Source organism: Hyaena hyaena, unplaced genomic scaffold (assembly GCF_003009895.1).
Source record: "Hyaena hyaena isolate Hyena2069 unplaced genomic scaffold, ASM300989v1 scaffold_1422, whole genome shotgun sequence".
NCBI classification, from domain to species: domain Eukaryota; kingdom Metazoa; phylum Chordata; class Mammalia; order Carnivora; family Hyaenidae; genus Hyaena; species Hyaena hyaena.
In genome coordinates this window covers 44,486-60,442 of record NW_024082053.1, presented here as the reverse complement: position 1 = coordinate 60,442, position 15,957 = coordinate 44,486, and the positions used below count along the sequence as shown (strand labels likewise).

Below are 15,957 nucleotides of genomic sequence, written 5' to 3'. Positions count from 1 at the left end.
GTTTCCCGAGGAACCTCCACACTGTTTTCCAGAGGGGCTGCACCAGTTTACATTCCCACCAACAGTGTAGGAGGGTGCCTGTTTCTCCACACACTCGGCAGCATCTATAGTCTCCTCATTCGTTAATTTTAGCCACTCTGATGGCATTAGGTGGTATCTCAGTGTGGTTTTTATTTGTATTTCCCTGATGAGGAGGGACGCTGAGCATCGTTTCATGTGTCTGTTGGCCATCTGGATGTCCTCTTCAGAGAAGTGTCTGTTCATGTCTTCTGCCCATTTCTTCACTGGATTATTTGTTTTTTAGGTGTGGAGTTTGGTGAGTTCCTTATAGATTTTGGATACTAGCCCTTTATCTGATATGTCATTTGTAACTATCTTTTCCCGCTCCGTCAGTTGCCTATTAGTTTTATTGATCGTTTCCCTTGCCATGCAGAAGCTTTTTATCTTGATGAGGTCCCAATAGTTCATTTTTGCTCTTGATTCCCTTGCCTTTGGGGATGTGTCAAGTAAGAAGTTGCTGCCATTGAGGTCAAGGAGGTTGTTTCCTGCTTTCTCCTCTACGGTTTTGATAGTTTCCTGTCTCACATTCAGGTCCTTTATCCATTTTGAGTTTAGTTTTGTGTATGGTGTGAGACAGTGATCTAGTTTCATTCTTCTGCATGTTGCTGCCCAGTTCTCCCAGCACCATCTGTTAAAGAGGCTGTCATTTTTCCATTGGATACTCTTTCCCGCTTTGTCAAAGATTAATTGGCCGTACATTTATGGGTCCAATTCTGAGTTCTCTGTTCTGTTCCATTGGTCTATGTGTCTGTTTTGTTTCAATACCATACTGTCTTGATGATTACAGCTTTGTAGTAGAGGCTAAACTCCAGGATGGTGATGCCTCCCGTTTTGGTTTTCTTCTTCAGTATTACTTTGGCTATTCGGGGTTTTTTGTGGTTCCATACAAATTCTAGGATAGTTTGTTCTAGCTTTCAGAAGAATGCTGGTGCAATTTTGATTGGGATTGCATTGAATGTGTAGATTGTTTTGAGTAGTAATGACATTTTAACAATATTTATTTCTGACCCATGAGCATGGAATGTTTTTCCATTTCTTTGTGTCTTCTTCAATTTCCTTCATAAGTTTTCTATAGTTTTCATCACACAGATCTCTTATATCTTTGGTTAGGTTTATTCCTATGTATTTTATGGTTTTTTGTGCAATTGGGAATGGGATCAGTTTCTTGATTTCTCTTTCTGTTGCTTTATTATTGGTGTATAAAAATTCATCCGATTTCTGTACATTGATTTTGTACCCTGCAACTTTGCTGAATTCATGGATCAGTTCTAGTAGGCCTCTGGTGGAGTCTGTTGGGTTTTCTATGTAGAATATTATGTCATCTGCCAAAAGTGAAAGTTTGATTTCTTCTTTGCCAATTCTGATGTGTTTTATTTCCTTTTGTTGTCTGATTGCTGACCCTAGGACTTCCAGCACTATGTTAAACAACAGTGGTGAGAGTGGACATCCCTGTCGTGTTCTTGATCTCAGGGGGAAAGCTCTCAGCTTTTCCACATTGAGGATAATGTTAGCTGAGGGCTTCTCATAGATGGCTTTTATGATGTTTAGGTAAGTTCCTTCTATCCCGAATTTCTCAAGGGTCTTTATTAAGAAAGGATTCTGTATCTTGTCAAATGCGTTTTCTGCATCTATCGACAGGGTCATATGGTTTTTATCTTTTTTTTTTTTGTTGATGTGATGTATCACATTGATTGATTTGCGAATATTGAACCAGCCCTGTAACCCAGGAATGAATCCCACTTGATCATGGTGGATAATTCGTTTTATGTACTGTTGGATTTGATTTGCAAGTATCTTGTTGAGGATTTTTGCATCCATATTGATCAACGATATTGGCCTGTAGTTCTCTTTTTTTGCTGGGTCTCTGTCTGGCTTGGGAATCAAAGTGATGCTGGCTTTGTAGAATGAGTCCAGAAGTTTTCCTTCCATTTCTATGTTTTGGAATACCTTGAGAAGAATGGGTATTAACTCTGATTTAAATATCTGGTAGAATTCCTGAGGGAAGCCATCTGGCCCAGGGCTCTTATTTGTTGGGAGATTTTTGATAACGGATTCAATTTCTTCACTAGTTATGGGTCCGTTCAGATTTTCTATCTCTTCCCATGTGAATTTTGTTAGTGTGTGTATGTTTAGGAATTTGTCCATTTCTTCTAGGTTGTCCAGTTTGTTGGCATATAATTTTTCATAGTATTCCCTGAGATTGCCTGTATTTCTGAGGGATTGGTTGTAATAAATCCATTTTCATTCATGATTTTGTCTATTTGGGTGCTCTCTCTTTTCTTTTTGAGAAGCCTGGCTAGAGGTTTGTCAATTTTGTTTATTTTTTCAAAACAACAACTCTTGGTTTCATTGATCTGTTCAACTGTGTTTTTTTGATCCTATATTGTTTATTTCTACCCCGATTTTTATTATTTCACTTCTTCTGCTGAGATTGGGGTGCTCTTGTTGCTCTCCTTCTACTTCCTTTAGGCACGCTGTTAGATTTTGTATTTGTGCTTTTTCTAGTTTCTTGAAATATGCCAGGAGTGCAATGTACTTTCCTCTTAGGACTGCCTTTGCCGCATCCCAAAGAGTTTGGATTGTTGCATTTTCATTTTCATTTGTTTCCATATATGTTTTAATTTCTTCTCTAATCACCTGATTGGCCCATTCATTCCTTAGTAGGGTGTTCTTTAACCTCCAGGTTTTTGGAGGTTTTTCAGACTTTTTCCTGTGATTGATTTCAAGTGTCATAGCACTGTGATCTGAAAATGTTCATGGTATGATCTCCTTTCTTTTATAATTTTTGAGGGCTGCTTTATGTCTCAGTATGTGATCTATCTTGGAGAATGTGCCATGCGTACTTGAGAAGAAAGTGAATTCCATGGCCTCAGGATATAGAGTTCTAAATATATCTGTCAAATCCATCTGGTCCAATGTGTCATTCAAGTCCATTGTTTCTTTAGTGATTTTCTGTCTAGTTGATCTATCCATTGCTGCAAGTGGAGTATTAAAGTCCCCTGCTATTAGCACATTCTTATCCATAAGATTGCTTCTGTTTGTGATTAATTGTTTTATGTATTTGGGTGCTTCCGTATTTGGTGTGTAGACACTTATAATTGTTATCTCTTCCTGATGGATAGACCCTGTAATTATTATATAATGCCCTTCTACATTCCGTGTTACTGCCTTTACTTTAAAGTCCAGGTTGTCTGATATGAGTATGGCTACTCCAGCTTCCTTTTGACTTCCCATAGCATGATAGATATTTCTCCATCCCCTTACTTTCAATCTGAAGGTGTCCTCAGGTCTAAAGTGAGTCTCTTGTAGTCAGTAAATAGATGGTTTTTGGGTTTTTTTTTTTTCCCTCCATTCTGCTACCCTAGGTCTTTTCATTTGAGCATTTAGTCCATTTACATTCAGTGTTATATTGAAAAATATGGGTTTAGAGTCATTGTGTTCTCTGTAGGATTCATGCTTGTGGTGGTGTCTCTGGTATCTTGTGTTCCTTGCAACATTTCCCTCATAGAGTCCCCCTAGGATTTTTTGCAAGGCTGGTTTAGTGGTGATGAATTCTCTCAATTTTTGTTTATTTGGGAAGACTTTTATCTCTCCGTCTATTCTGAATGACAGGCTTGCTGGATAGAGGATTCTTGGCTACATATTTTTTCTGTTCATCACATTGAAGATTTCCTGCCATTCCTCCCTGGCCTGCCAAGATTCAGTAGATAGGTCTGTAACTACTCCTATAGGTCTCTTTGTATTTTAGGGCCCTTTTATCCCTAGCTGCTTTCAGAATTCTCTCTTTGTCCTTATATTTTGCCAGTTTCACTATGATATGTCATGCAGAAGATGGATTCAAGTTACGTCTGAGGGGAGTTCTTTGTGCCTCTTGGATTTCAATGTCTGTTTCCTTCCCCAGATTGGGGAAATTCTCAGCTATAATTTGTTGTTCAAGGACTCCTTCAGCACCTTTCCCTCTCTCTTCCTCTTCTGGAATTCCTGTGATACAGATATTGTTCCGTTTGATTGAATCACTCAGCTCTGGAACGCTCCTTTCCTGTTCCTGGATCAGTTTATCTCTCTTTTTCTCGGCTTCCTCTTTTTCTACAATTGTGTCTTCTATTTCACCTATTCTCATCTCTGCCTCTTCAATCCATGCATTGGACATCTCCATTTTATTATGCACCTCATTTATAGCAGTTTTTAATTCATCACAACAATTTTTAAGCTCCATAGTCTTTGTAGAAATAGCTTCTCTGATGTCTTCCATCCTTTTTTCAAGCCCAGTGATTAATTTTATTACTATTGTTCTAAATTCTTGTTCAGCTATGTTGCTTATATTTGTGTTAAGCAGCTCTTTAGCTGCCATTTCTTACTGGAATTTCTTTAGAGGAGAGTTCTTCCGTCTAGTCATTTTGGCTAGCTTTCTATCTCTTGTCAGTTTTAAAAGCTTGCTATGTGCTCTGCACCTGTGAGTACTGCTGTATTAAGGAAGGCTCATTGACTGTCCAGAGCCTGTCCATTCAGGAAGTGTTCTTTTAATGGTGTGTCTTGGTCTCTCTTGTTGAAACTTTGGTTATTTTATTTCACTGTTTGTAGTGGTATTTGGGACTCTCCACCTTGTGTACTTTGGCTTGTTTCTTGTGATAGCCCTGGAAGAGAAAACAGACAGACAAGCATACAGGGAACAAAGGCATGCAAACGCACAGACAAATCCAACAAAAGAGGAAACTGAAAGGAAAAAAGAAAAAGAAAATAATAATAATAATAATAATAATAATAAGAAGAAGAAGAAGAAGAAGAAGAAGAAGAAGAAGAAGAAGAAGAAAAACAAAGAAGGGGGAAAAAACCCAAAAGACAAAGGACAGTTTAAAAGTATAAAACCAGAATTCCCAGCTACAAATAGATAGTAGGATGTATGCAGTGCTGATGGAAGAGCATATACACAGAGAGAAATGTCAAGGCGGGGAGAAAGCAAAATTGGAGAATGACCAGAAAGAGAGACTAAGAAGCTTAATTCAGAGAGAAAGAGGAGAATATGGTAGGAACTTTGGCCTATTTATAAACTGGTTTATGTTCTTACTATTAGTTTTGAGAGTTATGTATGTTTTCTGATTACAAGTCTTTGCTGGATATGTGATTTACAATTATATTCTCCCACTCTGTACCTTGCCTTTTTATTCTCTTTACAGCTGTCTTTCACAGAGCAAAATTATTAAAATTTTGGTCCAGTCCAATTTATTAGTTTTTTCATGTATGGATTATGATTTTGGTGTCATATCTAGGAACTCTTTGCTTAACCCTAGATAATGAAGACTTTTTCCTGTCTTTTATTTAAAAAGTTTTAAAGTTGTAAATTATACATTTAATCTATGACCTTTTTTGAATTAATTTTATTTAAGGTGTAAAGTATAGATAAAGTTTATTTTGTTTAATATGAACGTACAACAGTTCCAATGTCATTTTGAGAAGACAGGTCTTTCTCCATTGTTTTTGCATTTGTCAAAAATCAAATTATGATGTTTTCTCTGAATGTTTTTGAACCCCTTATTTTGTTCCATTGATCTCTATATCTATTCCTTGTGAATACACAGTATCTTGATTGTTGTAGATTTATAGCAAGTCTTAGAATTGGGCAGAATTATTCCTCCTTTCATTTTCAAAACTGTTTTAACTATTCTATTTGTTTTGACTTTCTATATAGATTCTAGAATGAGCATTAACTATGTGTATTTAAAAATTCTGCTGGTATTTTTATTTTAATTAGGTATAATTGACATCTTCATTATTCATCTTCCAATTCATGTACAAGGTATGTCATTCTATTTATTTAGGTCTTCTTTGACTTTTTTCCCCAGGATTTCATAGTTTTTAGTATACTGATCTTATACCTATTTTGTTAGATTTATACCTAAGTATATGTATTTTTAAATGGTTATAATTTTTTTAATTTCAATTTTCTGTTTTACATTATTAGTTTATAGAAACACCATTGGCTTTTGCAGGTAGACTACAATCTTACTAAATTCACTTGTTATTCCTAGGAAGATTTTGTTGGATTCTTTGGGATTTTCTACATAGACAATCATGCCACCTGTGTGATTTATTTCTTCTTTTTTATTATGTATGCTTTTTAATTTTCTTTGTCTTATTGCACTGACTAGGACTTTTAATACAATGTTGTATAGAAGTAGTAAGACTTGTCATACATAGTTGCCTTGTCCTCTATCTTGGTATGGCAGGCAAGCATTTCATATTTCACCATTAAGCAAAATGGTAGATGTGGATTTTAGTGTAAGTGCCTTTTGATTTATTTACTGATTTTAATTTTATTAATATATTTCACAGTTTTATTAGACTTTTTTAAAAAAGTAATCTCTGCACCTAACACGGGACTTGAACTCATGACCCTCAGATCAAGAGTCACATACTTTACTGACTGAGCCATCCAGGAGCCACAACTTAGGTGCCTTTTCAAAAAAAATTTTTAATGTTTATTTATTTTTGAGAATGAGAGAGACAGAGCATGGGTGGGGGAGGAGCAAAGAGAGAGGGAGACACAGAGTCCAAAGCAGGCTTCAGGCTCTGAGCTGTCAGCACAGAGCTTGATGCAGAGTTTGAACTCACGAACCTCAAGATCATGACCTGAGCCGAAGTTGGATGCTCAACCGACTGAGCCACCCAGGAACCTCTAGGTGCCTTTTCAAAGAAAATTCTTTTCTATTTCTAGTTTGCTTAGGTTTTTAAAAATTATGAATAGATAAAAATTTGTCAAATGCTTTTTCTGTGTTGATTGATATGGCAATGGTGTTTTTCTTCTTTAGACTATCGATATGGTAGATTATATTGATTGAGTTTCAAATATCAAAGAAGCCTTCCATTCCCAGGATAAGCCCCGTTTGGATATGGTATATTATTCATTGTATTATTTCTGCATTAAGTTTCCTAATATTTTGTTCAAGATTTTTGCGTCTTTTTATGAGCAATATTGTGTCTATAGTTTTCTTCTTGTATTATCTTCCTCTGGTTTTGTTATCAGTATAGTTTTGGCTTCATAAAATGATCTATAAAGGGTTCCTTCCTTTTCTGTTTTCTGCTAGATGTCATATGAAGTTGACAATATTTTTCTTTAGATGTCTCGTAGAGTTTGCCAGTAAAACCATTTGATCCTGAAGATTTTGTTTTTTCAAAAAAATTTTAAGTAAAACTTTAATTTATTTTGTAACGTTAGGATAGTTTGGGTTCAGTATTCCATCTTAGGTTTTAGTTATATCAGTTTGTGGACTTTGAGAAATTGGTCATTTCCTCTAAGTTGTTGAATTTATATGCAGAGGATTATTCCTAGTATTTCCTTATTATCCTGTCTTCAGGGTCGGTAGTGATAGCCTTCCTTTTATCTGATATTGATAATTTGTGTTTTCTCTGTTTCTTTGTAGGTCTTGCTAGAATTTTATCAACTTTAGTGTTCACAAAGAATCAGTTTCCATTTCTTTGATTTTCCTTTTCTTTTTGTTTCATTGATTTTCTCTATGTTTGCCTATTTTCAATGTAATAATTTCTGCTTTTAAATTTTTAATTTCTTGCATTCTGCATGTTTTACATTTATTTTGCTCCTTTTTTTAGTTTTCTTAAAATGGAAGCTTAGATTATTGATTTGAGATCTTTCTTCTTTTCTATTAAAGACATTTAATGCTGTAACTTTTCCTCTCAACACTGCTTCAACTGCATACCACAAATTATGATGTAATACTATTGTTTCATTTCAGTTCAACACGTGTTCTAATTTAGTAATTACTTTTTGACCCAAGGATTTTGAGAAGTATGCTGTTTTATTTCCAAGTGCTTGGAAATATTCTTGTTTTCTGTCCGTTATTGATTCCTAGTTTAATTTCATTACGGTCAGAGAATATATTTTGTGAAATTTCAGTCTTTTTAAATGTCTAATTTTGTTTTATGGCCCAAGATATGGTCTACTTTGGTGAATGTCCTGTGTGCACTGGAAAAGAATGTGTATTCTGGTGTTCTTGGTTGGAGCATTCTATAAATATCTATTAAATCCAGTTAGTTGGTGCTGTTGCTCCATTCCTTTATAACCTCACCCTTGCTGGTTTTCACTCCACTAGTTCTATCTCTTATTGAGAGAGGAATGTTAAAATATCCAAATATAATATTGGGTTTGCCCACTTCTTTCGTTTTGGTCCATTTTTGCTTCATGTATTTTTATGCTTTGGGGGAGGTGTATACACATTTAAGATTATTATGTATTACATCATTATGTACACTGTATTATTATGTAATGTCTCTCTTTGTCGTTGGAAATTTTCTTTACTCTGAAGTCCTTATTACCTGATAGTAGTACTGTCACTCTAGCTTTCTTTTGACTAGTATTGACATGATATATATTTTTCCCATCCTTTTACATTAAACCTATCTGTATCATTAGAGTTGAGTTTCCTGTACTTCCACAGCTGCATCTGCGTCCAAGGTCAAGTGGTGGGAGGATAGAGAGAGAAAAAAATCTTGTGACAGTTGGTTTCACTCTCTTAGAATGGCAGCTTCCCTGAGAGAAAGAAAGGCTCCCTCCTGCAAAATTTTGAACCCTGTAGGCTCTTATTAATGGCCAAGGCCATTGCTGTCATGGATTGCTTGGGATGGAACACAGAGAATGGAGAAAGGAGAGAGAAGAAAAATGGAGAACAATTCCTACAGTCTCTCTTAGCAGTATGAGTTCCCCTTCTAAGAACTAGTGTTTGAGAGCCAGAGTGTTTCTCCTGAAGCTGTCTTTGCACCCTGATATCCACTATGGTTTGGCTAGAGAATACTGAGGGGATGGCAGAGATAGTAAACTCCTTGCTGATGCTGTGGAACTTTCAGATCTGTTCATCATCGTCATCCCCCTGCTACGATTTATTTTCCAAGGTCCTCAAATAGCTAGTTCATGCATTTTGTCCAGATTTTATTCAGTGTAAGCAACAAGGCAAGATGTTTTTGCTCCATCATATCCAGACTCATAATTTTACATACCCTTTTCCTTTAAAATTATGTTATTCTTGTTCAAGGATTCAACAATGGAGAATAGTTAACTTAGTTCTTCTAGAATGCTGTCTCAAGCCTGCTGTCCGCAAGCCTTTTCCATGTTGAATCTGGTCCTAGGTCTCACTGTCCTTTGTTGAGTTTTAAGTCAGTACATCCTATGCGAGTGGTCAGGATTGTCCTTGTTTGAACTTTGAGATTCTCAGTGACACCAGGCACTGCCTCTCACAGATTCCTTCTTCTTGCACTCTTCCCATGCCTTCCATACTTCCACAGTCTCCAACTGCTCCTTAAATATGGCCTTCTCTGGGTCTAGGTTGCAGACTCATTGTTCTTTTCCTAGGTAATCTCATCCCTCAGCTTACCATTAGCTTGCTTATGGTTTTTAAGTACTTATCTGTAGTCCAGAGTTTCCTCCTGAGTTCACATGCATATAATTGCTCTCTGGACATTTCTGCTTCCATATATTTGTAGGCACCACAAACTCACATTTCTCTATCTCAATAAAGACACTCCTATGTATTCAGTCACCCACTAAAAACAAAATTACCCTTGAAACCCCACTGTTGGTTTTCTCCCCAAATATTAACTCAATCACTGAATTAATAATAATTATTCTCCTCCTTCTACTACTTGTCCTTCTCCTCCTTCTTCTACTACTATTACTACTACTTCTTTTTCTTTTTCCTCCTCTTCATCCTCCTCCTTCTCCTCCTCCTTCTGGTCAATTCCTGTGTCTCCCCCCCCCNTTGCAGATTTGTGAAACAGCAAATAAAAAGTAAGTAGTTACTGATGAGGCTTTGGAATGGTGGAGCTTAGGAAGTGATGGCAAAGAAAGCCCCCCCCCCCCCCCACCCAGTGCACAAAGGTGCTTTTATTAAAGCACAGGGACAGAACCTGTGGGCAGAAAGAGCTGCACAGTGATTGTGAAGAGTCATTGATTATATACTTTTAAGTTGGCAGATGTTGAGACAAAGGGAGTCTCTAAAAGGACATTCATATGTTAAAGAAAACTTACAGGATCCTAGAGGTCTGGCTGTTGTCAAACTAAGGTTGCATTTTGCCTGTAGCAAAGCATTAACACTAAGGCAGCCAGGAGTTCCTTGAGGAATGTCACACTCTGTGTCTCAGATATTTATCAATCCAGGTCAAGTCTTAAGGGAATTAAATTTTATCTATGTTTCTTTTGCCCTTGTTTTCCTCATCATCCCCCCACCCCCCTCCCCAACAAATTTGATGCTTAATCTTTAAGGTTGCTGAAGGTGGAAGTTCTTATCTTTTGTAACTTCTTCCTACTTAATAGGGGCATAGAGATGTCTCTACTTATAGGTCAACATTGGTCAACTGGGGAGTTTATATATCGGAGTTACAAAAGGCAGAGGCAGCTGAATCCAAGATAGACAACAAATATGAATCATCTTGAGTAGAAAGGATCATCGGTTGGCTGGATTAATCTCTGCTTCATTCCACTACTGCTACCTAGTCTGGGGCTATTCTTCTGTTAACTAAAATATTTTACTTGGTACCTTTGCACTTACTCTTCCTTCATTCCAATCTATTTTCTTGTATAGTTAGGGAATCTTTCAGAAATATACATTTTATCTGGTCATTCCCTCAAGTTTTGTAAAATGTTCAATTTCTCTAACGCTTCATTTCTTAAGGTTTTTAACAACTTACTGTGTCATCCTCAATATCTCTCAATCTCTCTGTATTAGTTTCCTGTTGCTGCATAACAAATTACCCTAAAACTTAACAGGTTAAAACCATACACATTTACCATTTCTCAGTTTGTGTGTGTCATAAATCTGGGCATGGCCTAGCTGGGACTCTACTTCAAGGTGTCTCATAAGGCTTCAATTGAAGAGTTGGCCTGGGCTGGGCTCTTAGATGAAGGCTCATCTGAGGAGGGATTTGTTTCCAAACTCATTTACATGACTGTTGGCAGAATTCCATTGCACTGAGGGCCTCAGTTCTTTCCTGACTTTTGGCTAGAAGCCTCCTCCTTCACATGGACCTCTCCAGCATGCAACTTACTTCATCAAAGTCAGCAGGAGAGAGTCTCATGGCAACACAGGAGTCACATCTTTTTTACTTAACCAAGAAAGTACGATCCTATCACCTTTGTCATTTTCTGTTGGTTAAGAGTAAGTCCAAAGTGAGGTCCAGCTCACTGCCCATGGGAGGGTCAGGTGTGGATCGCAGAGTGCTATCTGAAAAGTCATTCTACCACATCTAGTACCTTCTTTTCTGCATCTCCTCTCTTAATGTCTCTGTGCTGCTTTCTGAATTGTCCTTTAAATGTTTCCAATTTATTAAATCTCTGTTCACTGGTGTCTAGACTACCGTATAACCTATATATTGAGTTTCATCAATTACTATATTTTTTGTTTCTATGATTTCCACTGAGGATGAAATATGCCTATTCTCTTTTCCTTAAATCCTTTATTGTTATTTTCTTCTTTTAACTCTGGGTGTTTTACATCAACTTATTTTAAAGCCTCCTTTATTTTTCTCTTTTATTTATTCTTTCTTAGATCAGAATCTTCCCACTTAGTTCATCTTCTGACTGTCTCTCATGGAAGTAATCTCAGTGTGCTTTGTAATTTTTAAGATCTATGAATGTGTCTTCAGTGGGATTTATCTTCCATGGTAACACATGAAAGTTGCATTTATATGCTTATTTCTAGAGACATCACTATGAGAGTGATTTTTCAGTGCCTGTAATAAATACAGATTCAAAAACATTTCCTTAAGTTTTTCTCTCTTCCTTGGTTTTTCTCCTATTCTATTACCGTTCCTTCTCACTTATCTTTGCTGGCTCCTTCATTCAGCTCCCTGACTCAAAATATTAGAATTCTACAGTGCTCTGTCCTATATCGCCTTCTCTTCATCATCAATATCCAGTCACTTGGCTTTAAATTGTATGTGTATTGGATGATTCACAAATCCCTCTTTCTCTCTCCAACTATGAACTACAGACTTAATTATTAAAGTTTTAATTCACCAGTTTGATATTTAGTAGGCATCTCAATCTTAACATTACTGAAATGTTTAGTTGAGTGTATTCATAAAGCTGAACTGAAGGGGGGTAATAGAGAGGTGGTATTTGAAGATAGAGAAGACAAAATTAGTTCCAGAGACTAGGACAGAGGGCCTCAGCCTCAGAGTTTGAATGTGAGAAGAATTTAGTTATAAATCCAGATTCCTGGGCTACACTCCATAGATTCTGCCATAGTTGTTCTAGGCTGGGATCTAGGACTCTGCATCTTAATATCCCAGGTGATTCTGATGCAGGGATCTAAGCAAAACACTTTGAAAAACCTTTTCCTACCTGATGGTTATAGTGGGTCTCCTAATACTATGCTGCCTACTTGGTTCTTATTACTTAAGGACAGGGCAAGAGTAAGTTTTTCATATACACAACTGGATACAGCTGGGAAATTTTAATTGTGTTACAATTAGACTTAAAATTATATTTTTTCACCTTTCCTTGTAGGCCAGTTTTAGCACAAGAGACATCTGTTAGTTGGACTCACCTATTTTATTTAAATAAAGTGACTCTAACAAGGGTTTGCTATGATTGATAGCATATAGAAGGAAAGATTAAAGATCTTTCTTCAGTTCTACATTGTGTAACTGTCTCAGTTCTACATTTATCTCTCCTTCTCATAAATCTGCATTCTCTGATCTTCTAAGCTGCTTATTTCTTTCTTATTGAAATTCTCCAGGGGCGCCTGGGTGGCTCAGTCAGTTAAGTGTCTGATTTTGACTCGAGTTATGATCTTGTGGTTTGTGAGTTCAAGCCCCGCGTCAGGCTCTGTACTGACAGCTCAGAGCCTGGAGACTACCTCTGATTCTGTGTCTCCCTCTTCCTGCCCCTCCCCTGCTCATGCTCTCTCTCTCAAAGAATAAATAAGCATTAAAAAAATTTAAAAGAAATTCTCCATTCCTCACTATTTTACCTTTTACTTTCTAAGTCTTTCTAAACTTGTCTTTTTGCATGCTAATCTGTATTTAACATGCTTGTTTCAGTGGTGCTATCATGGCAGATATAGTTTTCATGATACTAAAACTCTTTTTTTATAGATACCTCTTTATTGGTAGGAGGGCCAGTCTCTCACGTGAGAAACCCAAATTCATTCAAGCATACAGTATGCCTTTCCCAAAACAAGAGACCATATTTAAGTGAGGAGTATTAAGAAAGCCAACTAAGATAAAAATAGTATGCCCATTTTATATCTTAACTCCAAGTTGACCACTTCTTTATTGCACTTCACAGTATCAGATTGAGTTCTCAAAGAGGGGAGGGAGAAAAGTGTTTACTTTTTACAAGTATAGAAGCTCTTCCAGAACACTATGATATTATTGAGTAAATTACTTTTATGAGACTGATGTGCTACCTACTGTGCTAATGAGGCACCTTGAGTAAATTGCTTTTAGTAAAATTCTAAATGAACATCTTGTGGCTGGAAAGTCAATATACATCTAAATCATTTTAGCACCAATCTCCATTAATAAAACACTGTAAGAATAATAACATTGAAGTACCCTATTCTGAATTTCATAATATTATATGTGTTCCTAATGATAGTTTCATTTCCAAATCTGAGGCACTCTTATCAGAGAAACAAAATTTACAATTATTTCAAGGTCATCACTGCCTAATCATCATCTTTGGAAAATTATGGTAGCATGATTGCTTTTTAAAGGTTAGAGTCTATTTAGCAAACTCAAGATTGAAGATATTATGATTAGTATCTATTACTATTTCAGAATTGACATGAAATATAATTGTGATTTGAATGATCTGAAAGGTTAAAGTCACTGGTACCCAAAGATGATTCCCAAACTGTTGCACCATGGAGGAAAGCACTTAGGCTGACTTAAAAATAATCTGTCTTTATATCCCTAAGTGAGAGCTGAAAGCATATTGTTAAGACAGAATTGTTGAAGATGCTAGAAATATATGCTGGTCACAAAAGGCTTGATGGAGGGCAAAAGCTGTAAAAACTAGCAATTCCTTTACTACAATAAGAATTCTAGGCACCCAGAATTCTTATAAAAAGAGGTAGGTAATTTTCTAAAGGCAGAATTTATACTGCTTATTGTTGCCATAGACATACCAAAGGAAAATCTGGGTGGCATTACTATCCTGGTGATATGCTTACTCTGCTTATCATCTTATATAGAAGATCTCAAGTTTGCTTGGGGCGCCTGGGTGGCGCAGTCGGTTCAGCATCCGACTTTGGCTCAGGTCATGATCACACGGTTTGTGGGTTCGAGCCCCGCGTCGGGCTCTGTGCTGACACTGGAGCCTGTTTCAGATTCTGTATCTCCCTCTCTCTCTGACCCTCCCCTGTTTATGCTATATCTCTCTCAGAAATAAATTAAAAAAAAAAAAAAGATCTTAAGTTTGCTTTTCTAACTGATGCTTGACCTAATGATATTCTTTTGGCTCACATGTACAAGTTATCTATTTCCTCCTGTGGCCAATGACAAACAGGAAAAGGAGTTAGTCAAGTCAATGGATATTTACTTAACAGAAGAAATAAAGGTGAATGTATCATGGTATCTGGACAGCCATGTTACTCAGAAGAAGAGAATGGATTTTGTTACAGAACTAGTAGTTGCTGAGTGTGCTCAGATTTCTGTCTTCAGCTTAAAATATTCTCTAAGTGTTTAAAAAATCATACATTGCTAACTATAATATAAACAAGATAAAATAAATAAAAAATAAGAATTGTATTAAAGGCTAGTGATTAAATGGAGGAAGGCTTAGACATGATATAAATGGTTATCATTTGAGGAATAGATAGGGCATCCAGGAATAGAAGCTCAAATCGGTGTTAGAACTGGGAGTATAGATAAAGGAGGAAGTTCTGGACTAAACAATGTATAAGAGTTTCTAATAAATAGGACTTTTTTACACTACACCCACTTCTGTCCACCCCAAGTCTCTGATAGGCCTTCGTACTGGCCATGTGTATATTATTTGTGGGATAATGAAGCAAGGAAAAAGGTGGAGACCAATTGACCTAAATTCTTTACAAAGCTTAAAGCTGCCTGAGGATGGGTAGTTCTTTTATCAGATATTTCTACTCATCTCACTCAATAAGGTCTTTGATTTTCATTTTTGCTTTCTTCCTGTTTCAGGTTGCTTTTCTGGAAATAATGATCAACTTTTGGCAATTAGGCAGAAGAGTGGAAAGCCAGCATTCACTTTTTACCATTCACAAGACATTCAGAAGAGCCTGGATATAGCTCCACAAAAGATGTATAAACATAGCTATCATTCCTCTTCTAAAGCTCAAATAAACAAAAACCACCAAATTGTTAATTCAGCATTTCCAAGACCTGCATATGACCCATCTCTCAATCTGCTGGCTATGGCTGGTCAAGATCTTGAAGTGGAAAACCTTCCTATCCCTGCAGCAAATGTAATTGTGGTGGTAAGTGTTGTGTTTAACTGATGCTGATGCTGCTACTTTCCTCTGTGGTTGATGCTTGGGAAAACAAAACAAAACAAAAAATAGTAGTGAATACTTATCACTGGATCTCAATGATAATTTACCACTGCACTTCTCATTCTTTGATATTTCTTTTCTTTTTTGGTACTTGATTATTGTCTGTTGAATTCCTCTTGAAAGTAAGCCCATGAAATAAGGAACCTTGTCTGTATCCTCTGTGTACAGCAAGGTGCATGGTACATAGTGGGTGCTCAATAAATATTTGAATAAAAAATTCCTTTAGGAAAGGTGTGCAGTTATAGTAGGTAATACTCTGCACTGAGCCTCTGTCTTCTGTGACAATCTGTTCAGCAGACAGGGCTTAGTCTCCGTTTATATAACTAACTAGTACCTACTGTAGATGTTCTAGCCACTC

General features: G+C 36.6%; 1 long non-coding RNA gene across 1 annotated transcript; it reads left to right on the top strand.

Annotated features, from left to right (window-relative positions):
• The first annotated feature begins 5,071 nt into the window (after positions 1-5,071).
• On the top strand, positions 5,072-15,518 carry LOC120225465. The gene is made up of 3 exons (XR_005526816.1): positions 5,072-5,083; positions 5,810-5,854; positions 15,229-15,518. It is a non-coding gene; the product is annotated as an uncharacterized LOC120225465 (long non-coding RNA).
• Positions 15,519-15,957: the final 439 nt, after the last annotated feature.